This window comes from Lathamus discolor, chromosome 19 (genome assembly GCF_037157495.1).
Source record: "Lathamus discolor isolate bLatDis1 chromosome 19, bLatDis1.hap1, whole genome shotgun sequence".
NCBI lineage: Eukaryota > Metazoa > Chordata > Aves > Psittaciformes > Psittacidae > Lathamus > Lathamus discolor.
Window position 1 is genome coordinate 2,312,276 of NC_088902.1, and position 21,782 is coordinate 2,334,057.

General features: G+C 56.9%; 1 long non-coding RNA gene across 1 annotated transcript; it reads right to left on the reverse strand.

The window, feature by feature from the left end:
* Window positions 1-16,147: 16,147 nt before the first annotated feature.
* On the reverse strand, window positions 16,148-17,655 carry LOC136023804 (uncharacterized). The gene is made up of 3 exons (XR_010616703.1): window positions 17,489-17,655; window positions 17,100-17,378; window positions 16,148-16,421 (listed from the first exon to the last, which is right to left on the reverse strand). It is a non-coding gene; the product is annotated as an uncharacterized LOC136023804 (long non-coding RNA).
* Window positions 17,656-21,782: the final 4,127 nt, after the last annotated feature.

Below are 21,782 nucleotides of genomic sequence, written 5' to 3' on the forward strand. Positions count from 1 at the left end.
TGAGCTTCATAAGGAGCAGGGAGAGGAGCTGTGGTGGTGCTGGACCATGGGCCTCAGGCAGGTCCTGGGCTGGAAAACCATGCTGCACTGAAGGGATGCAGCTGAGGGACCCCCGGGTGTCTGCTCTGTGGATGCTCAAGGGGACATTTCAGCTCCAAGGAGCTCAGGGGCAGCCTGGGACCTGTTGCATGCAGACACATCCCAGGGGCACAGCAGCCGTGGGCATGGCCTTCCTACCAGCATCCCCATCCTTACATGTGGGATTCAGGGGTTCATCTCCCTCCCCATGGAGCCATCCTGTCTCCAGCCAAGCTGATCTGCATTAGGGCCACCGAACCTGAGCTGCTTTGGCTCATTGGAAGCCCAGTCCAAAGCCTGCCCAAGGAAGGTCCAATCCTGCACTTCCACATTTGGCTGAGAGCAGCAGGGTTCAAACAGCCCAAATCAGCCTCTCCCAAAGTTCTCACTCTCTGGGCTCCCCACAACCCATCAGTTCCCAACACCAGTGCCTTTCTTCTTACCCCCAGACTGGGGTATCGAGTGCTGGTCCAAGGGCAGAGCCCTCACCCTGCAGAGATGCCTAAAACCCAGCAGGTACCTTGAGTGCAAGCCAGGAAAAGGAACAGAGAGAAACCACATCGGTATTTCACACCATTTAAACAAAGGGTTGGGATGGAGACATGTGTTTGCCAGCTGGAGAAGGATCAGAATCAATAGGGAGAGGATATGCTGGGTGGAGATTGATGCCAGCTGCTTTCAAAGCTAGTCAGAAGTCCTCAGATCCATGGGGATGCTTCATGGCTTGGGGTTTTTTTCCTGCTACCCAACAAACACTCACTTTGGGCATTGACAGAGGGGAAACTGAGGCACTGAATGGGGCAATTGCTTGCACAAAAGCCACCCTGCAATGCAAGGCATGGAAAGGTTTCATTCCTTAGACCTTATCCACTGTGCTACCCATCCTAAGAGGCTGCTAACACAGGTCCTGGGGCTGGGAAGCACTAAACCCATCAGCAAACCTGGTGGTTACACAGTTTGCTCCCAGCCAAAGGACTTGGTTTGTTGAATTTGCTTCCTGCAGGAATTTCTTTCCATGTCCAAGTTTCAAATCCACCTTCAAAGGCATCCTTTGAGACGCTGAAGACACAACAGGCTGCAGCCTCAAACGTGGCAACGGGCACCGTGAGCTGGGTTTATTCTGTGTCTGGAGCAAATCTGGCCCTGCTCTTGTATAGAAGGGGGTGATGGAGCATGGCCGCAGAGCAAAGCTGCTCTCACAGCATCGTTGGCATGGGGAGATCCCAGTCTCAGTGCCCCTGCAGCATCCCACTCAGCGCTGGTCCCCTGATGCCGTATCCCTTTGGTTTATCCCCTTTCTCAGCCGCAGCCTGTTTGTCCTGCAGAGGATTGTAACAGAAATACCTCTTTGGTCTGGCGGAGGTAGGAGAGGAAATGTTTGAGCATGGAAGTACCAGGAGACGGAGCCAGGGCTGCGGGAACAGCTCATCTCGACCAAGGACAACACAAGGGACAGCATCAGGCGGGTAAACAGGGAGGAATGCGGTCCCAAGGAGCCCAGAGGCTGCATCCCACCAGCCCATGGGGCACAGCGAGGGTTCAGCATCCAGCCGTGCCCCATTCACTCCTGCAGGGAGCCCACAGCAGCATTGCAGACACCCCAGATGAGGAAACAGGAGGCAGCAGAGGGAGGATGTGAGCAAAAATAAACCCCATTATAACCAGTGCCTCTGTTGTGTCCAGCTGGGAAATGGTAGATGCGGGGAGCACCCTCACCCATCATCATCCATCCCCCCCATGCACCACGCCATAGCACTCACACACACACATCAGGTACACTTAAACCAGCAGCCCCTTCCCCAGACAAAGTCCCATCCTGAACCTCATCATATCCATTTCCAGCACCTCAGGCTCCTGTAGCAGCTCCATTCCCCCCTGACCAGGGGCAACACCACAGCATACACCAAGAGCCCATGGTCCCAACCCCAGGGGTCCCATAAAGAGGAGTTGTGCAGAGCAAAGCAGCTCAGAGGCTCCCCAAACACAGGCAAGGGCTGTGCTCGGACCAGGCTGCTCCCCACACCACAGCAACAGCGGCTTCATGTTTATTTGGCCAGAGGGAGATGCTTGTTCTTTACGTTATCCCAGCATCAGCCACGCTGGCCCAAGCGGAGCCTCCGCTGTGCTCGGTGCTGTCCAAACACACTTGATTTATGGCACAGCAGCTTTGCTATTTCCTAAGGGCCAGATCTTAAAAGCCCCTTTGGAGAGCTAAAAAATTGCATTGCAGAAAGGAGGGGAGGGCAAAAAGCAGCAGGAAACCCAAGATGTCCCTGCGGCCGCTCAGTCAGAGCGTCTATAATGTCAAACCCCAGGCAGCAAAGCCTCACGAGCTGGCCATGCTCTCCATCAGCAACCACTGCTGCTGTGGGAAGGGGATGAGGGGAGTCCATGGGTCCCCCAAAACCTGGTGGTTTGGGATGGCCTCATTCCCACCGGGATGGCGGTGGGAGGATGCCGCGTGCCTTCTCCTGTTGTTATTTGGTGTTGGGTGACCACCAACCTGGAAAGTTAAACTCAGCTTATCCCAAAGCTCTCTGGGAGCACGTCACCAGGAGCCCGGGAGAAACACTTGGCTCCAAGTAAAGCTCTGGAGTGGGAAGTGAGCAAAGGGGAAAAGTATGTTGCTTTGTAATGCACGGATCCTGCTCTCCCGTTGCTGGGATGCTGCATGATGTGCTTTGTCCCCCGCTCTGCCTGCACATGGGGCAAGGGCAGAACATGCTCTAAGCCTTTGTTTCCATCGTGAGCAAACATCTGGAAACACCTTAGGAAGATGCTGCATGAACGTGGCTGATGAGGGGACATGGGGAAGGTGCTTGAACAAAGCAACCCTAAGCCAAAGCACTCCAGAGGGATGAAGGTGAGCAGGTTCAAGCTCAATGCTTGGCCGGGGAGGGCATTTGTGTCACTTCTGTCACCCCAGCACACAGCAAGGAGGAGGTGGCCTGCATCCCTTCCATGTTCTTCCCTTCTCCCCAGGCATCACCTGGCCTCTCCATCCATCCCTGAGCATCTCGCACTGCTTGAACCGGGGACCAGGCCATGCGGCTTCCCCAGCACAGATGGACTGAGGCAGAGCCAGGCTGGATGGAACAAGCTGCACTCGCTCCCGAGCCGGAAAAGCAGACAAAAAGGCAGCTGACCCCTGCCCCAGAGGGAAAACAACAACAACTGGAGCCTGTTTGGAGCAGAGCCACTGCTTTGGTCGTTAATCCTATGGGCAAACGTCCGCTAGAGAAGAGCCTCGTGCACCGGGTTACCGAGCATCGCGGCAGCCAGGGCAGGGTTAGGGAATGGAAAAGGCTGGGCGCTCCTCGCCCTCGCTGGCTCCTGGTGCAGGCACAAACCCCAGCACCTCAGTTCCCCCCACCAGCCACAAGCCCCTTGCTGCTCAATGCATGAAGAGTCAGTGAGTGCCGTGAGCCTGAATCCCAACGTGCCCCAGAGCCAGGCAGCCCGTGCTGCCCCATCATAGTCTGAGCTGAGGATATAGGGAGGGAGGGGGGAGGCAACAGGATCTGCATCCCCCATCATCCCAGGCAGAAGGGAGCTCAGTGCTTGCAGGGCTGTGACCCAGCTGCCTCTTCTGTTCAGACAACCCATAGCGCTTCCAGAGCCATGGCACAGCGGGGCTGGCACACACACACAGCAGTCTGCAGCCCCCTGCGCACCTGATGGGACCCGCTCCATCACTCCAGCAAAGAAGCCACACTGGAAGCAATGCTCTCCCTGCAGGGAAGGAGTCTGTTCAAGGAAGGCTGAGACCAGACAGAGCTCATCGCCGGGGTGGGCGAGGGGAGCCTTGGTCCCTGACGAGTGAAAAGCAAAGTGGAGGAAGGGGTTGAAGCTCTGCAACAGGGACCAGCCCAAAGAGGGGGGACCATGGCACACAGGGACCCCACATCCCGCATGGGGCGACAGCAGGACAGGCCCTTGTCCCCAGCGGTGACCACCACCCCACAACCACCGAGCCCCCCAACCCTCCCTGCATCCCTCAGCCCCTTCCTACCCCTCTTTCCCATCCCCTGTGCTGTGCTTGTGGCTGCTTTAAGCGCAGGGAGGGGATACAGCGAGCACCAAACCTCGCATTTCTCAGGGATGAAGTCATCCGGCTCATTTCTCCCAGGCACAGAAGTCCAAAACCCCTTTTTCCCCCCCCTTGCAAAGCAGCCGCTTATTAGCTCTTGGCAGCGGGGCCGAGGCTGCTGAGCACATCAGCTCATGGCCGCATGAACCGCACAGTGCTGCAAGAACCAGGGGCCCCTCCGTCCCCTGGGCTCCCCAGGCTTGTATTGCACCGTGGGGCTGTTCTCTAGGAAGCGATTCCTTGCGCCCTCCCCCAGGAATGCTGCTGCCCAGCGGAGGTCACGTCCCATCTGCTGAGCCAAAGCTGCCTCCACATCCCGCTGCCTCCTTTGCAGGAGGGGAAACTGAGGCACGCGCTTAGGGAGCAGATTTAGGAGCCAGAAGCAGGACCCAGGGTCTGCCCCAGTCACATTGCTCCAGCTTGGAATGCAAGGATGCCCTTTCCCTGCTCTGTATTAGCTCCAGCAGCTTGACCCGTGACTGAATCAGTTCCTATCGGAGCCGGGTTTAGCAGAATATTACATCGGGAATAAAACACTTTGGAGCGGAGTGAAGGACTTTTCCCAGCTGGTTTTCCCCTCTCCCCAGCACAAAGCAGCAGCACCATTGCCCCACTCCCAGCATGGGCCAGCACCTCCATCACCTCCCAGCCATGGGATGCAGGACTGGGATTGCCTTTGCCACCCCAGCCCAGGGGAGCAGTTTACCCCTGGGGCTAAATGGTGTCAATCTGGGGACCCGCTTTCCACCCAACTCTGCCCTTCCCATGGCACAAGGACACCAAGGGTGACCCCCCCCCTCCATCCTGCCCCACACAGGAATGGGGCTGACAATGTCCTGCAGCCAGCAGTTCACATGGGGAAGAGACCTCGTGTTCCATAGGGTTGATGGAAGGGGAGCAGCGCGTCCCATACGTGCTCTCAGTGATGCTTTGCTTGCTTCTTGCTCTCACACAGCACCCTGCAGGGTCCCTGTGCTGGCACCCCGAGCTCTGCAGCCACTCTTCCTTTAGCTTTCCCCTCTCCTCCTCCTTATCCACACAGGACAAGGGGTGGCTGCAACCCCCTTCAGACCACGCTGGCACCAGGGATGGGGTAGAACCACGTTGGGAAGGCTTCCTGCAGCCACAACAGCACTTCCAGATGGTGGAAGGGCTCCTGGTGTCAGCTCAGCAGTGGGAAGAGCTCCCAGTGCTGGTTAACACAAGAACAAGGGGGTGATTCAATGCGACTCCAATGAAGCGCAATGGAAACCATGAAAGCAAGGCTTTGGAGCCAACCCCCCAATTAGCCAGTGGGACCCAGCACCACAAGATGCCGCTCAGGCCAAGGCTTTAGTAGGGGGTTATATAAATACATCATCAAATGCATGAAGGGCTGCCCGCACATAGGGAGAACGGGGACATTGGGGTGATAGAGTCAACAAGGACAAAGCCTTGGGCAATAGGAAAGGCAGAGGGAAAGGAGTCACTGAGCTGCCATGGACACCCCATCGCCATCGTGGGTGACACGGCTCTGCCACTGCTGCCCAGGGCTCACTGTGCCCCTGGGAGGGAAAGCAGAGGATGGATATGGATGGTGCCACTGCAGCAGTGCCCTGAGCCCATGGCCTCCATCACCTCCTCTGCACTGTCTGGGCAAGCTGCAATGGAAACACCTGAGTCGTGTCTCGTCCTCCCTTGGGTTTGGCCTTCATCCTTGCCTCCTCCTCCTTCCAATCCAGTACTTTTCCTCTCCAAAGGCAGGAGCCAGCCCGATGCTTTCCTTGCACAACATGGGCTGCCTCAGGAATCCAACCCTGGGCTCCCTGTGCTACCACCGTGGTACCCAATGGGATGAAGGCAAAACCCCATCCCTCAGGAGCTGCTTCCCCTTGGAGAAGTTAATGGGGATGCTCCTATTTAGGGTAAAGCAGGTCCATCCTGGCCAAGGCATGGCTGGGGAGACCCTGGTTATTGCTCTTTCTTCTTAATAGTCTCCTTCTGTGCAGGAGTGAAACGCCAGAGAAACTCCTACAGGGAGGTGATAACAGCAGTGCATTATCCCATTGGAAACACAACGCTGTCCCTTCAGCCATGGCAGATACCACCATGAGCTTCCTGCCCCCAGGAAAAGCCCAGCCTGAGGACAGCCACCTCCAAAACCATTCAGCCACAGGCACCAGAAGCACTGGAGACGTCCCAGGCTGAAGAGAGAGCCCCGTGCCTTGGTGTGGGGAGATCTCCTGCACTGAGTGCTCTGAGCTGCCCCACACCAGCATCCTCCTCCATGTGTGATGGGGAGGGGAAACCAGAGAGCACCGAGAGCTCGAAGGACAGGGGATGAGGGATGCACAGGCCTGATGTGGGGAGGGATCCCTGCGGCCCCGTTACGTTACACGCGAAGCAGGTCTGCCTGTGTTGCTTGGCGCAGCAAACAGGCCTGTCAGAGCCCCAGAGGTGCTCAGAAACTGCTCCAAATATTACAGTCATAAATTCAGCTAATTTCTAACTGCTAAGAGCTGCCAAGGGCTTTGGCTTCATCAGTCTCCCCCCAGCCTCTGGGCCAGAGCCCTGCAGGCTCCTGTCCCTCTGCAGCTCCTTACTCATGGACCCTGCCTGCCCCAGGCACCTTTCCTCCATCCCTGCTTCCCCACACCCGGACATCTTCATCCCCATTGCCCTTTGTGGTGTGTTGAGGACACACTCAGTGGCTGGTCCCTAACCCCTGCTGCCTCCCTTGCTCTCAACGTGAAACCAGACCCCCATCTGCTTTGCCCAGCATCCTTCCTCCTTTGAAAGCAAATGCTCCATTTTCTTATCTCAACCTCTTTCAGGGAATAAAGATCCTATGGAAAATGGGTCTTTTCCCTCCCTAAGAGAAGCCCTGTGGGTTCTTTCCCCTTTCCTGAGCTGGGTTATTTCATTCTCACACTTGGCCATGCTCAGGCCTGCAGCCCCATCCCCTTCCCTGCGGCAGGATGTGCAGTGCTTGCAGGGAAGAGTTAACTCTTCTTTGCAGGTCCTGCACGTGGGGCAGATGCTGAGAGCAGGGAAACATCAGAGGAAGCATCAGATTTCCAAGACCATTCCAGAAGCGGTCCTCCAAGGGCTGTATCCTCACACCCCTCTCCCTATAAACACTTCCATGCTGGGGAAGAGTAGGGCTGTGATTAACCCAGGGTCATCCGGAATCATCCAGAGCAGCCTCATCCTCAGCCCTTCCCTGGCTTTATGGGGTCACTCAGCCAAATGCCTGAGGCTCCGCTGTGCAAAGAGATGGAGCAGAAACCTCAGCCATTCACAAGGGGAGGCGCGAGCCTCATTTCCCCCTATGGGGTTCAGCATCTCCCATGCAGCAGCACCAGGAGCACTTCCTTCAGGTCTGGGATGCTGGGGCTCACCGCTCCCATTCCAGGGGCACGAGCTGGGAAAGTGGGAACAGACCCTGGGAAACATCCCTCAGTTCCCTTCCTTCAGCCCCAGCCTTTGCCTTGGAACATGGCAGCAGCTTTGGGAAGGGGCAGAGACCCCAGAGCATTCCCCCAAGTGCAGGTGAAATTGCATCCCTAAAAAACAGTCTCCGTTTCCCATTAAGGACTTGAGTGAAGGTAAAAATAGGAGTGAAATATTTTGATTGTATGGAATAAAAAAATGTTTCCTTCGGCTCCAAGGGAGATTTTTCCAACAGTTCTGTTTTACGGGAAATGGCTTATTTGTGTTTTTGCATTATTTTGGAGTGGAAAAAAAAAGGCAGAATATGGGGCCCTTCCAATGAAACTGAAACCCCTGCTCCCATCCAGCTCCAGTCGCTGCTCTCACTTTAAACAGAGCCCAAGCCAGGCCCAGAAATGGAAAAGGCAACACAGGAGGAGCAGCTGCTGTGGACGGGGCTCCTGCCTCCCCTGGCAGAACAGGAGATGTCACAATGGAAGTTGTCCTGCTGCAAATCCCAGCTTGGTTTAAACCGAGTCCAGAAGCCCAAGAGCCAGGATTCTCCATCACAGCCCCGCTCGAGCTCCGGGTTTGTTTTGCCGGGGATGGTTTTGCCCTCTTCCTGCCCCATGGAGCCGGTCCCATCGTTGCACAAGGCTCAAGATAAACTCTTCCCAAGCCACGATGAGAGTTGGAAGCAGAGGAGATGAAGGGAAACAGCAAATAAATCAAGCTCCTCCTGTATTTTCCACCTAGCTGAGCTCCATTCCTTATCACTCCGTCTCTCCCCACTTGCTCCCAGCTCTTTCCAGCCATTCCCTGGCACAGCTCCATGGGTCCGGCCTTTACAGTTGCCTCCTGCAACTGTGCTGGAATCTGTCTCCTCTCTCTTTTCCTGTTTTTCCAGGTGATTTGGGGAGAGAGGGAGCAGAAAGCTTCCTGCATCCCTCCAGACCTGCCCCTCTTGCTCTCGGAATAGGATGCAGATGCCCATCAGCACCTCAGGCTCTGCCCCATCTCCTCTTGCCAGGTTCAAGGAGGGGTGAAGCCGTTCAGACACTCTCCAACCAAGTAGCTCTGCTCAGCAGCAACCTGGTTCCAATTAATCCCTCAGACAAGAGAACAACCTCGAGCCTGGGAGGGGTTTAACCCTTTCGAGGAGGGAGACCAAGGGAAGATGGGGCTGTTTGGAGGCCGCATCTGAGTCCTCCATCCCCAGCAGGGATGGGGATGTGTAAAGTGAAGCTAAACAAGGGGGGTTTCTGGAGCTTTATATGGAGAATATGGGAAGGCAGATTCCCCCCCTCTTGGTCACCCCTGCACCCAGCTCCCAAGGCTCTGGGGAGGGGGGAAAGGGGCAAATAAGGCACCGTGTGCAGGATTCTGGAGCTGGTGCTGCACATGGCCAGAAGGGATGGAGCTCATCCCTGCACCTCCATCCTCATCCCTCCACCTCTTCAGTCCTGGGGTCCCCATGCAAGCCCACTGTGCCCCCAGAGCCTAGGAAGAAGGGAACCTCAAGCCTTCCTCACCTCGAAGAGGATGGGGGATGCTTGGCAGCCCCCTGCCACGCTCCCAGAGTGGCGAGGAGCTGGAGCAGCCGTTTCCCTGCATCCCGGGATCCAGGGGTTAAATCCCCAGGCTGGTGAGTCAGAACATCTTTGATGCAGCCAGAAGGAGCTGAGTAATTTGTGTATCTGCAGAGGTCACATTGCCTCCTCTCTTCTCATGTCTGTTACTCATGCTGCTCCTGCCCACTCTCCCTCCGCAGCCTGGACTCTGCTTTCGAGCTCACCAACTCCTTTTACTACTGTTGCTAGTCGTTATTGGTATTAGAGGAGCCCCTGGCAGTAGCTGCCCATCATAATGCTGGTTCCCACTGCAGGCAGGGTAGGTGCTGGAGCCCTCTCCCTGCTCCTCCCAGGGGTATCCATCACTCCCTGCTCTGCAGTTGCAGCTCAGGCCCCAGCAACATCATTTCTACAGGAGAAACCCACCAGCTCTGGATCTTATTGCCCACAAAGTCACTTAACCCCTGAGCTACTGAGGCAACGCAAGGCAGAGCAGCACAGCCTTAAACATCTCTAGTTCTGAGCCCATCAGCTTGGCTGGGCATCTCCTGCGCTCCCACACACCAAGTGACAACCAGAAATCACAGCGATTCACTGTAACATCAACCCAGCTCCAGCGAACAAGGCACGTCTTAAAGCACAGCATCTCCCAAGTAACAGCTTTAATAATCCCAGGTTGCTCCAAAGCACGAGGGCAGCCAGAAAGACTTCCCTGTGTTTAATCAAATCACTTCATTAGTTGTTTAATAAGCAAGGGAGCTCTGGGAACACCGGGGTTTCACTGCTCTCAAACAGCAGTTTGGAGAAGGAATTTATGGCAGAGCTATTAAAGGCCAATCAATCCACCTTTAATCCTCCCGCAGCCTCTACACCACATAAACCATCCTTGCTCCCAGTGCCCTGGGTGACCTTCAGGATGCTGCCCTGGGAGCTGCCTCAAGGGATGGAGAAGATGCAGGCACATTGTTTAACCGTCCCCACCATCGGCAGCATCCTGGCTCCTGCAGACCAGCAGCAGCTCAGGGATTCCTGCACAGGAACCAGCAGCACCCAGGGAGGAAGAGGAGGGTGGTGGAAAGGGGAACATTGACTAAGTTGGGCTGCCCCATCAAGTTCAGAGTTCAAGGCCAGGTTGGACGCAGGGGCTTGGAGCAAGTGGAAGGTGGCCTTGCCTGTGGCAGGGGTTGGAGCTGGAGGAGCTTTAAGGTCCCTTCCATCCCAAACCAGTTTGTGATCTACGATTCCAGTATTCAAACTCCCTTCCCTTCCTATTGCCTTTGCACTTCAGGACAGTTACAGCAGAGGGACAGTGACCCCTGAGGCACGAGCGAGGTGGCTGGGATGGGAGCCCAGGGATGGCACAACACAGCCTGGGATCGCAATCCCAGCTGGCGCCCATGGGATAAAGCAGCTACAAGAGCACGAGGCTGCAGCCAGAGACCCGGGTCAGCTCGATGGGCTCCTGCCAGCCCCTGCTCACCGGTGTCATGGAGAGCTCAAACCCACAGGCATTGCCAGGAGCTGGCTGCTGCCTCAGTGAGCAGGGATTAGAGCTGACAGAGCCCCTGTGAGCCCCTTCCTAAGGGATGGACACTTGAGCAGGCACCTCCGGAATGCCTTTTCCAGACCTGCTGCCCCACAGGGCTCCCAGCATCCGCGATGCGCTGCTCCCCGCTCCCCTCCAGATGGATTTGCTTTGTTTTTTTCCGAATTGGGCCTTTGTGTTTCCTGCAGATTTTTCTAACCTCTCTTGTCCTCTCTGGTATTTGCAAACCCTCCCAATTCCCCATCCTCAGAGGATTTTGTGCATGTGTTATTTCCTCCCTCATCCCAAGTGCTCCCAAAGCCTGGTAAACACAGCCGGTCCCCGCAGACCACCTCCAGACCCGCACTCTCAATCTGCTCCACATTGCAGAGCCCCGGAAGCCCTCAGAGAGGACACGAACGTCTCCGCAGCAGATTCAAGCCCATGAACCCCAAACATGTGCCGGACACAGCCAAAAACCTCAGGGCAAGACACGGAGCCTCACCTGATGCTGTTCACCATGGGCCAGAGCATCCTCAGCTCCCAGCACAGCACCTTCCCAGTGTGGCAAGTGAGGCCTTCACTGCTTTACCCCCAATGCCTCTGCAGCTCCTCCAGGCTGGAATCACCCACTGAAGGTGCAAACTTCCATTGCCCCATCCAGCTCGGGGCATTTGATACCTCCCCACCTAATGCAATCTCCTGCACTCAGTAATCACAGCTGCTTCCCATCCCACACCTGGGAAAACCGGAGACATTGCAGGGAATACCCGCTCCGGGAACCACTGTGCCTTTCCTTTGATGTATCCCACCCCCTGCTTCCTTTCCCCTCACCCAGCATCCGGAAAATCCCATCCTCAGGGCGAGCTTGTTCCCCTCATTCCCCAAAGGAAACCTTGAGAAGCTGTCAAAGCAACGCTCCTCATCTCATTTCTCCTCTTTATTCCTTCCTAAGGGACAGCCCCAGCTTCTCCCAAGGAGCTGCGCAGGGACAGGATGTGGCCCTGTCCTGATGTGCACCATGGCTATTAAGCTGTGGCTGCAGTGCCCTTCCTCCCCCACCAGCACCAACTTTTCATCACAAATCCATAGCTCGGGGCTGGGGAATAAAGAGGGTTTTGTTGTTTCTCTGTGCCCGGGGAGCTCAGCTCTGATCCTTTAATATTGCACATTCATTTTGAGGGAAGCAGAACGGACGGGAGGCAGAGCTGAGCTGCCAGCCCTGCAGAATCAGCTCTCGGGAGCATCCCAGGAGCTGCTGTCCCCTGGCTGTATCCATCACTGTGTTTGCCACGGAGGGACAGGCTGGAGCTGAGCCAGAGCCAGTGTGAGGGGCAGGGCTGCCCCATGGAGGTACCATTCTGGGGGCTTGGGGTCCAGGAAGGATGCTGGGATGCTGGCACCAGGCAGCTTGGCTCTGCCCTGCAAGGACCAGTGCTCAAGGCCAGGTTGGATGGAGCCTCGGGGGACATGGCTAGTGGGAGGTGTCCCTGCCTATGGCAGGGGTTGGAACTGGATGATCTTAAGGTCCTTTCCAACCCGAACCATTCCATGATTCTATGATTCCTGTCTGTGGTACCCATCAGAGCCATCAGAAACGGGTGCTGAGGACCCACCAATTCAGTGCACCCGGTCCCCAGCCACATCCCGGGATGCAGACAACCCACCCAAGCCTGGTGCGGTGCTGCCGGCCAGGATAAACACCCGGATCACAGTCCAGGAAGGATCCTCTCCCTCCTGGCTCCCTCCGGAGCATGACCAGCCACGTGTGTAACGGCTCCAATAGGAGAGAAGGGAAAAGCTCCGGGGAGCTGCGGCTCCGCTTTCCCAAATGTCAGGTGGAGGTGGAGGGTGGAGGAAGTGTTTTCATCCCAAAAGCATCTGTGCTGTGCTTCCAGCTGAGGCAGATGCTCTGGGAGCTGCTCCTGGGGCCTCCCAGGATCTGTCTCTCCTGCGGATGGAGGGCTGCAGACGCCAAGGCCCTCTCGTGCTGTTCCCAGCATCTTCCCAACATGGCAACGGGATACAGCAGCCTGGAAAAGAGCCGCTGGTTTCTCCTCCTTTAGCCACCAGCAAACCCTGCCCAACGCACAGAAGGCTCCCAGGAGGGAAGGGGAAGAACAGGGCAGCAAATGGCACCAGCCCGATGGATGCGTGCAGCAGACACCATCCATCTGCCCCCCGGGGATGGGGTTCACCATCTCTGCCCTGCTCCAAGCCCAGCGGGTGACGTGGGGCAAGGGGAGGGGAGAAGGCAACAGGTCCCACACAGCCTGTTTGTTTCTGAGTGCAGAGCGGGGCTTTGCTGGAGCTGGAGGAATTCATCTTGCTGAAAGAGCCTTGTTTTTCATGGAGGAAATGAGACAGCGGCTTTTAATAGGAAATAAAAACACATAAAGTCAAGAGAAACTGAGACACAGGCCTGGAAAAACCTGGAGCCATCCAGCAGCGTCTCGCCAGCAGCACGGCCCCTGCCAGCAGCTCCAGAGCCTGCACTGGGGTGTACAGCACACGGGGCTCATCCCCCAGCCCCACAGCACATCCCGTGGGTCCCCATCGTATCCATGTGGATCCTGCTCCTCCTCCTGCCCCTGTGTCCTCTTTTCGCACACATGGGGTGGCGTGGGCTGTTTGGGGGTGGATGGGTGGGTAGGTGGATAATGGATGGATGGATGGATGGATGGATGGATGGATGGATGGATGGATGGATGGATGGATGGATGGGTGGATGGATGGATGGATTGATGGGTGGATAATAGATGGATGGATGGATGGATGGATGGATGGGTGGATGGATGGATGGATGGGTGGATGATGGGTGGATGATGGGTGGATGATGGGTGGGTGGGTGGGTGGATGGATAGATGGATGGATGGGTGGATGGATGGATGGGTGGATGATGGGTGGATGATGGGTGGATTATGGGTGGATGATGGGTGGATGGTTGGATGGATGGGTGGATGGATCAATAGATCCAGCTACCGACCTCCAAGGAAATCATTGATGCTTCACAACCAGGAATCATTCAATAACTCCCCAAAGGGTTGACTCTTGCAGATGTGCCACCAGCTCTCAGTGTTCAGGACTGGGAATTAATATTGATACAGGTCTGCAGTGGAAGCTGGGAGTGCTCAGGCCAGCCTGCCATGGGGGAGCAGGGGCTGTGTGCAGGACAGAGGCAGTACACACATACACATGTACAGCAGCAAAAGCCCTGATGGTTTCCTAGCTGATGGTGCTCTGCCTATCATCTGCCCAATGCCCTGTCCACAGGGCACCACTCCCCCAGGTACCGTAGGTGAGCAGCATGTGCTCCAACAAACACACGTGGAAAACCAGCCAAATCCGTGGTTTACAGGGATTTGCACCAGGATCAGAGACCATTCATGGCTCATAACTCATCTGCATGGATTAAACAGTGAGGGAAGGGTTTGGTGATGGGAGATGCTGGCAGTGCAGGGGGAGAGGCTGGGGAATAGCCCTGGAAACGTGGCTGAAGGAAGGTCACGGCTTTATGGACACACAGGAAATATCTGATTAAATCAGAATGAAATGCACATCTGGAACATCTGTCTGGGGCCTTGGGGCCTCCTCCTGACGGCATCGGGCTGCTCCACATCCCTTGGACCCTGCACCAGAGCTGTCCCATCACAGTGGCTCCTTGGACCATGTGCGAAGCTGGGGCTGGGGCTGGCACCATCCTCTGCTCAGTGGCTGGGAAACATCCCCAGAGCCCAGGAGGGGCCATCCTGAGCCTCTCACACCACGTCAGAGCTCCCGGATTCAGCTCTGAGCCTTCCCCGTCATTCCGGTGGCGCTTCCACACCCGGCTTCTTTCCATCAGACACCATCCTGACGTATGAAATCACACTGCTCCTTACGGAGCTGCTGGCTATGGAAGGAAACAGCCATAGCGACGGGTGCAAACAAGAGATGTTTCCATACCTGGCGTCTGCAGAGCTGCACCCAGGGCACCAAGGGCTGCGAGGTTTGGTGACCCTGCCATGGAAACCGGTGCCTTGAGCCATGACATCCCCATGCCGGTCCCCACATCCATCCCCATGCCCAGATCCCATCATCCCGGAGCTGCAGCAGCTCCTGGCAGCAGCACAGAGCTGCTACCAGAGAGCAGTTAAAGCCTTTGAAACCGCTCCTCAGAGGCAACCTGCAGGGATTGCTGAAGCTGCAGCCGCTTCAAGGCAACCTCCCTCGGAAACGTAATTGGGAAGGATGGGAGGGAGAGAGGAGGAAGTTTGGGTGCATGAAAGGCTGGGGAGGAGCTGGAAGTGCCGGGGCTTGGGCTCAGAGATTGGGAGAAGGAGGCAGGAAGAGCAACATGGAAGTTTTCAGATGCCTCTTGCAGCCATTTCCCCAACAAAAGCCCCTTCAGTCGAGGGCGGCCGCCCCTCGCGTGCAGCCAAGGGCAACATCGGTGCATGGGGATGGATGGAAACGTGTGTATTTGCCAGCACATTGGCCCAAATGCTGCGAGCTAGGGTGGGGAGAGGCAGCGCCAGGGGCTGGTTCTGCTGGCGGGACTAGGAAGAGCTTTCCTACGTCAATGGGACGGGTGCTAGCTCTGAAATCCACCCCATGATCCCATCCTCATTCCCCTGATACCCACATCCCTGCTCCCAGCGTGTGACACCCTACATCCTTTCACTGCTGCACCAACATCAGCTGGGAGCAGGGATGTCGGGAGCATCCCTGGTGCCGAAAGCCCATGGACCATCACCAGGAGCAGGGAGACAAGCGGGATCCCCTCAGGCTCTGCGTGCTAAAGGGAGAGCCGCTTTCCATCCCTGACACCACACAGCATCCACGTACAGCAGCATCCCCATCACTTGTGAGCCCCAAGCCAGGGAGCAAAGAGCAGGATCCCTGGACTCAAACTAACCCTGTCACTGCACCATCAAAGCTTTGGTGGGTTTAAAAACAAGTAAACCTCTTCCCAGCCCTGCCAGGCCGTCACTGGATTCAAGGCCATCCTGGGAGCTGATTCCCACTTAAATACCTGGAGATTGCAGCAGCGGTGACAGTGTTTGCTCACGGTTTCCTGTTAAACACACCTGAATGGAGACATTTACTTAGGATTTCACATTATTAACAGCCACAGCTGGAAAAGGTCGGGGAAAGAAAAAACCAATGTTATTTCCCAAAGGAAACGCTCGCTGGGAGGATGCTGCCAGGGTTTCCTCCAGCGGCTCCACAGCAAAGGGGAATTTTCCCCTTTAAAACACCCAGCGAATGAAGCTCCAAAAAGGAACTGCTGAAGGGAACCCCCTCCATGCTCCTCCCCGGGGTGACAGGGATGCGGCTGCTGGGGCCGGGATACCCGGCGGAGCTGTGCAAAGCGCTTCATCACCCGCCCTCGGGGCCTGACGTGAGAGGATTCATTAAGTTCTACACACAGTTTAGAGCAGGGCTGGGTGTGCTCATGTATTATTCATCCCTTCAATAACACAGCTGAGTTATTAATGAAAGGTCAGATTCCCTGGAAGCGCAGCTTTGAGCCGGGATGCTCCGGAGTTGCTGCTGGAGCGGGGCTTGGACACACAAGGACACACAGGGAGGCTGCCCTGTTCCGTACAGCCCATTAATCCCCACGCTGCTTCTGAGGAGCACGTTCCTGCTCCAAGCACAGGCGGGAATGTGTGTGCTGGATCCTGGAGGAATATCGCAGCGTCTATAGGGGCGGCTTCCTGGCTGCCTGCTCCTCGCAACCGCTGCTGCAGCCATGGAGGACCTGGGGAGCCAAAGAGACCCAGAGCTCACACATCGGAGCTTACACATCGGAGCTACGCATCAGCATCCCAGCCTTGCAGGGGAAAGGGAGCAAGATGCAGGCAGCCAAGCCTTTGCTCGAGGGAGGGAGCTGGCTGTGGGCAAAGAGAGCAGGAGCTGGAGCAATGTCCTGAAAGGAATAACAAAGGAAGGAAATCCATGCAGCTGGAGCTGTGTGCCCTGAGGTTGCTCTTAGGGACTCTCAGCACAGTATTTATCTCAGCCATGCTTAGGGCACCCCATTTACTCCCTTGAGGTGGGCAAAAGATGCTGCACTTGGGGCTGAGCCACAACCAGCCCAGCTCTTCCCAGGAATTACAGACCATGCCCAGTGTTGTCACATCCCTGGGATGCCCTGTGGCCCCAACAGGGTGTGATGCTCGCACAGCGCGCTTGCCTGTGGTGGCTGAGAGCGTCATTGCCTACAAACAGCAAAGGGAGCATGTGGTGGGAGCGCAGAGAGCACCCCAAAACTGGACCCATGGCCTTTCCCACCCATTCCCTAGGTGCAGACGCCCCTTGATTCCTGCTCCTCACAGGGAACACAAGGATGAAGAGCACAAGGATGGGGGCTCCAGGGTCCATGCAGGGGGATGCAGCCCTGGAGGGGCTCAGGAGTGAATGGGGAAATCGCTGGTACCAGTTTTGGGGAGAACGGGGCTTTTCCAGAGGCCTCCATGCATTGGGGAGCAGGCCAGGAGCGCCGGGCAGGGGTTTGCCGTGGATTCCTGCTTGTTTCTATGGAGCAGAGTGTGGGAGCATGTCACACACCCAGCGGGGGAGAGGACCTGGGTCCTGTAAACAGCTTCGCCCAGGGCACCCGGAGGGCAGGAGGAGAAGCCAGGGGTGTCTCTGCTGGGAATGGTGGAGCGGAGGCCGCTGGCAGCATCCCTGCTCCAGGCAGCCCCCACACATTGTCCTGGGAGAGGGACGGAGGAAATGGAATGAAAACAAAGCAGGGATTTATCAAACCAGCCCCGGGAGGAGCGGGGAGAGGCAGGCAGGGAGCAGGAGCAGGGCTCTGCGCACCTCTGATTGGGGTGCAGGGGTCGGTGCCAGCACCGGGCAGTGCCATGCTCCACTGGGATAACCCAGGTGGGTGATGGGGATGGCCCCAGCTTGGTGCAGGAGAGGCTGATGGCAGGATGTGGCGGCTCAGCAGCGGCACCATCGCACTTCTTCCTTGCCTTAACTCTCTCGGTTGGTCTGTTCTCCCAAGGGACAGGACAAGAGGAAGTGGCCTCAAGCTGCACCAGGGAAGGTTTAGATGGAGACAAGGAACAATTCCTGCCCCAAAGGGTGCCCCAAGCAGGGCAGTGCTGGAGTCACCATCCCTACAAGTGCTCACACACTGTGGAGACGAGGCCTCGGTGCCATGGGGCAGTGGTGGCCTTGGCAGTGCTGGGCAATGGTTGGACTTCATCATCTTTTCCGACCTCATGGATTCTCTGATCCCTGACTCGCAGAGATGCAGTGATGGGGACCCGGATGCTGCTTCCCCATCCCCTAACCCCGAGCCCCCCCATATCCACCCCGCCGGTGCTGAGGAGGCAGGGAGCAGCTCAGCCCCCTCTCCCCACACAAGGCTTGTGCCTGCACACAGCCACGGGTGTTGTTTTCCTCCTCCTATTTCCAAGCATCCGCATTCGGGGCTGTCGGGAAGGAGCCGCTTTGATCATCGCTAATTATTGCTGCCGGGCTGACAGCACCCGCGTGAGCTCTGCAGCACCCAGCCCACCCCCAGCACCGCCGGATCCCTGCATCCAGCACCCACCCTCCAGGATGGGGACAGGAGAATGGGGCACAAGGGATTCCAGAGCCCAGTGGGGACATCGCCACCCCAGGCCCCAGGGGATGTCCTCCTTCTGGATGCTCTTTTTGTTCCTATACATCAGGGAAGTGCTGCCAAGACCCCAAGTTCCCTGCAAACAACTCGATTCAGCTGAACGCCCACACCCGGCTCCTTGCTCCTGTTTATCTCCAAAGCCTTTTTTCTTCCTTTAAAAACAAGGAAAACCGTTCCTGCCTTTAATCTGGAGGAGTGTTTGCAGCTCGCAAGGAGCCTGGCGCCTCAGGTTCGCTGCAGTGGTCCTGGCAGGGCTCAGCGCTGCTCCGGGTGATGCACAGAGGCTCCGGACACTGGGATGTGTTGATTTGTTTGCTAGTGCAGGAAGCCAGGTGGCAGGAGCAGGCAGGAATGCTGATGGCATTCCCAGGCAGCTGATGCTTCCCTTTGCTCTTTGCTTCTTTTCATATTTCAGATGCTTTAGAGAGAAAAACAGCCCGAGCATCGTTTGGGAAGGGAGCTCAGTGCCACGGCCTTCCCAGAGCCGGGGGGAATCAGGGATGAGCTGGGTATGCCATGGGGTAGCTGGCACCCTGTGCGCCAGGACCTGTCCTGGTTTGCTGCCTGTCGCAGCTCAGACTGCTGGTTATGATTTATTAATCTCTACATGGGGTTATATTTGGCTCCCAGTGCATCTGCAGCCCTGTTTGCAGAGAGGTTTGGGTACCAACCTCCCAGAGATCTGCTTTGGGCATTCGGAGCTGGACTGGGGTGACCTGGAGCTGGGGACAGGCAGAGATGGGGCCCTTGCGCTTGGTGCTTTCAAGAGGGCTCTGGGGCTCCCTGCTTGTAGGAAACATGACGGGAGATTTTCCCCATCAATGGGTTGGAATGAACCTGCTCCCTCCTGCTGTTTGTTCAGGAGAGCGGGAGGCTTCAGAGAGGAGCAAGCGTTCAAAGGGCCTTTGAAAACATGAATCGAAGGTTCCGAGCAAGGAAACGCTCCGGTTTTCCCTTCTCCTCCTTGGAATGCTGCAGCCAGCGCCTGGCAGCCTTCGGAGCTACCTTGGTGCCACGCTGGGGAGAGAAGGGAGGGGAATCCTGAGGCTTCCCATGCCCATGTCCCCTCCCGAGGTCCAGCAAGGAGCAGGGAGCTGCGGCATCGCAACCGCGGGCCATAAATCACAGCAGCAGCAGAGCCTGGGATACCTGATGGGACTTTGTGATCCCTGTGGCTGGCAGGTCCCTCGCTGTCCTCAGTGGGTTTGCACTTGGTTAACCTTGTGCAAACGGCTCTCCTGGCTCCTCTGCAAAGCCTGGAGGCTCCCCAGTGTATTTCAGTGCATAACGAGGCTCCGTTGTCCATGGAGATGTCAGCAGTGCAATGCATGCGTCCAGGGACAGGCGAGGCAGCGACACGATGAGGAAACGCTTCATAGTTTCCAGCTCTGTTCCAAATTAAGCCCTTAACCTTTTCAAACACATTTTTACAGTGGTTGTAATAAGCCCTGACCCTCTTTGTGCTGAGGCAGCCTCTCCCAGCACAGCCCAGGGCACCAGCCACGCTGCACGGGAAGCCCATGGACGGAGATTGAGGAAATCCAGTGCTTTGGGTTCGTAGGGATGAGAGCACGCCCTGAGAGCAAGGGAGATGCCGAGCTGTGTCCATGGGGCTGAGAGCTGTGGAACAGGCCGCAGGGACATTCCGAGGTCTGCGAGGGTTGAGTCCACCCCATAATAACCCGCAGACCCCAAGAGACCAGGGAGTTATTACACACAGCTCCATATCCCCAAAGGCAGCCTGTAATTACAGTGGGATGGGGCAAAGGCTTCCCAAGCCAAACCAGCATTCCCAACGTTGGCAGTGGCACCAGGTCTGCAAGGGGCAATGTGGGGCTTGGTTGCCCTCCCCTGTGTCCCCCCCCCAAAGAGACGTGGAGGCAAAGCGGAGGTGTTTGTGGCTACGGCACAGCCCAGCCCCAGTCGCTGCTGGACCACGATGCGATGGATGAGCAAGGACGGGGCTGCTCTGCGGGTGACACCAGGTACACGTAGCATGGCCAGGGCAGGGGACAGAGCAGCAGCAAAGGGACATGGGTGAGAACCAGGAGCTGGCAACCCACTTAGTTTTAGTGCCAAGGCACCTCTGGTGTGAGCTCTGTTTTGGAGCCCCATGGCATGGGCTGGGGCATGGGATGCGATTTCACAACGCTGAGCATCCTGCGGCAGGGAGCAGACGGGGCAAGGATTCCCAGCCGAGGGCTGCATCCATCACTAGCCAGGGAAAGCCTGGGCTGAGCCCTGGCAGCTCGCTGCACGCCAGGGAAGCTATGAAGCATGTCCTATGGAAAGTGGGTGATGCCGGGAGCATCGCCCTGTGCTGACACACAGGAGCATCGCCTCGCTGGCCCCAGTCAAGAGTTTCCAGCAGTCGCGCCGCCTCCGAGTGACCCACTCCCTCCAGATTGCCTCAAATCTTGGTCCAAGAATGTTGTTTGGGCTGAAGAATGTGTTGCTGAAAGAGAAGGAAGGGACAAGGGAGGCCGGGGTGAGAAGGGAGGTCAAGGGAGGCTTCGCCCTGCTCTTGGCATTGGGATGTGTTTCGGAGAGGAGGCTGCAGCACTCGGTGCGGAGGTTGAGCGTGTTCCCTCCACCCAGCACAGCCAACACAGAGCCCACAGGTCCCAATGATCCCTGCATCCCTGGAGGACCCCATTCCCCTGCCTGCTCCTATTGCAGCCTCAGGTTGGGGCTTCACAGTGAGTTTGGCTCCCTAGGGGACCACCAGCCCCTGGTACCCACAGTGCGTGCCTGGCCCCAGCGGATGCTGCAGGACAGCATCCCTCAAAGGCTGCACATCCCGGGTCATCACTGGTTTAACTTCCAGAAGCTGGAGAAGCCATGCTCCTTATCTGACCTGGCTGGGGACTATCTGCTTTTCCAGAGCAACATCCAAGCCCTGTGAAAGCCTCTGAGCTGTTGGCCACCGGGCCCCCATGAGCTGCCAGAGATGTGACGTTGGTTGACACCATCCCAGCGCCGAGCAGCAGATGTTACTGGCTGCCACCACCCTCCCCACCATCTTCCCTGGAATACAGCTTCCTGGCAGTGGGAATAAACCCCTCCAAGCAGGGTCATTCTCTGCATCAGCTTCCAACCACCTCCCTGCCCTTGGTGAGAGTCCCCCTCCATCCCACAGCACAGCAGTGCTCGATGGGGTAGAAGAGATGCTACCATCCAAATGAGCCCCCCACACACTTCACCAGGGTTTTACCTCCTTTCAGGCACCGCTACCCCCCTTGTCCTCCTTTCCCACTCAAAGGCTTTCTCTGAATCCTTTCCCCGCAGATCCCAGCGCCGTGCTGCGGTGCAGTGAGCTGTGCTTTCCAGGCACACTCGTCCTTCCCAAATAGACCAGCTTCCTGGCAAGGTCCCCACTGTACAGCGTGTCCCTCAGCCACCCTGCGCATTCCTCCTCCTTACAACAAGGGCCTTCCGAAGGGATAAGGATCTTTGCAAGGCTCCCCAGGGGAAGAA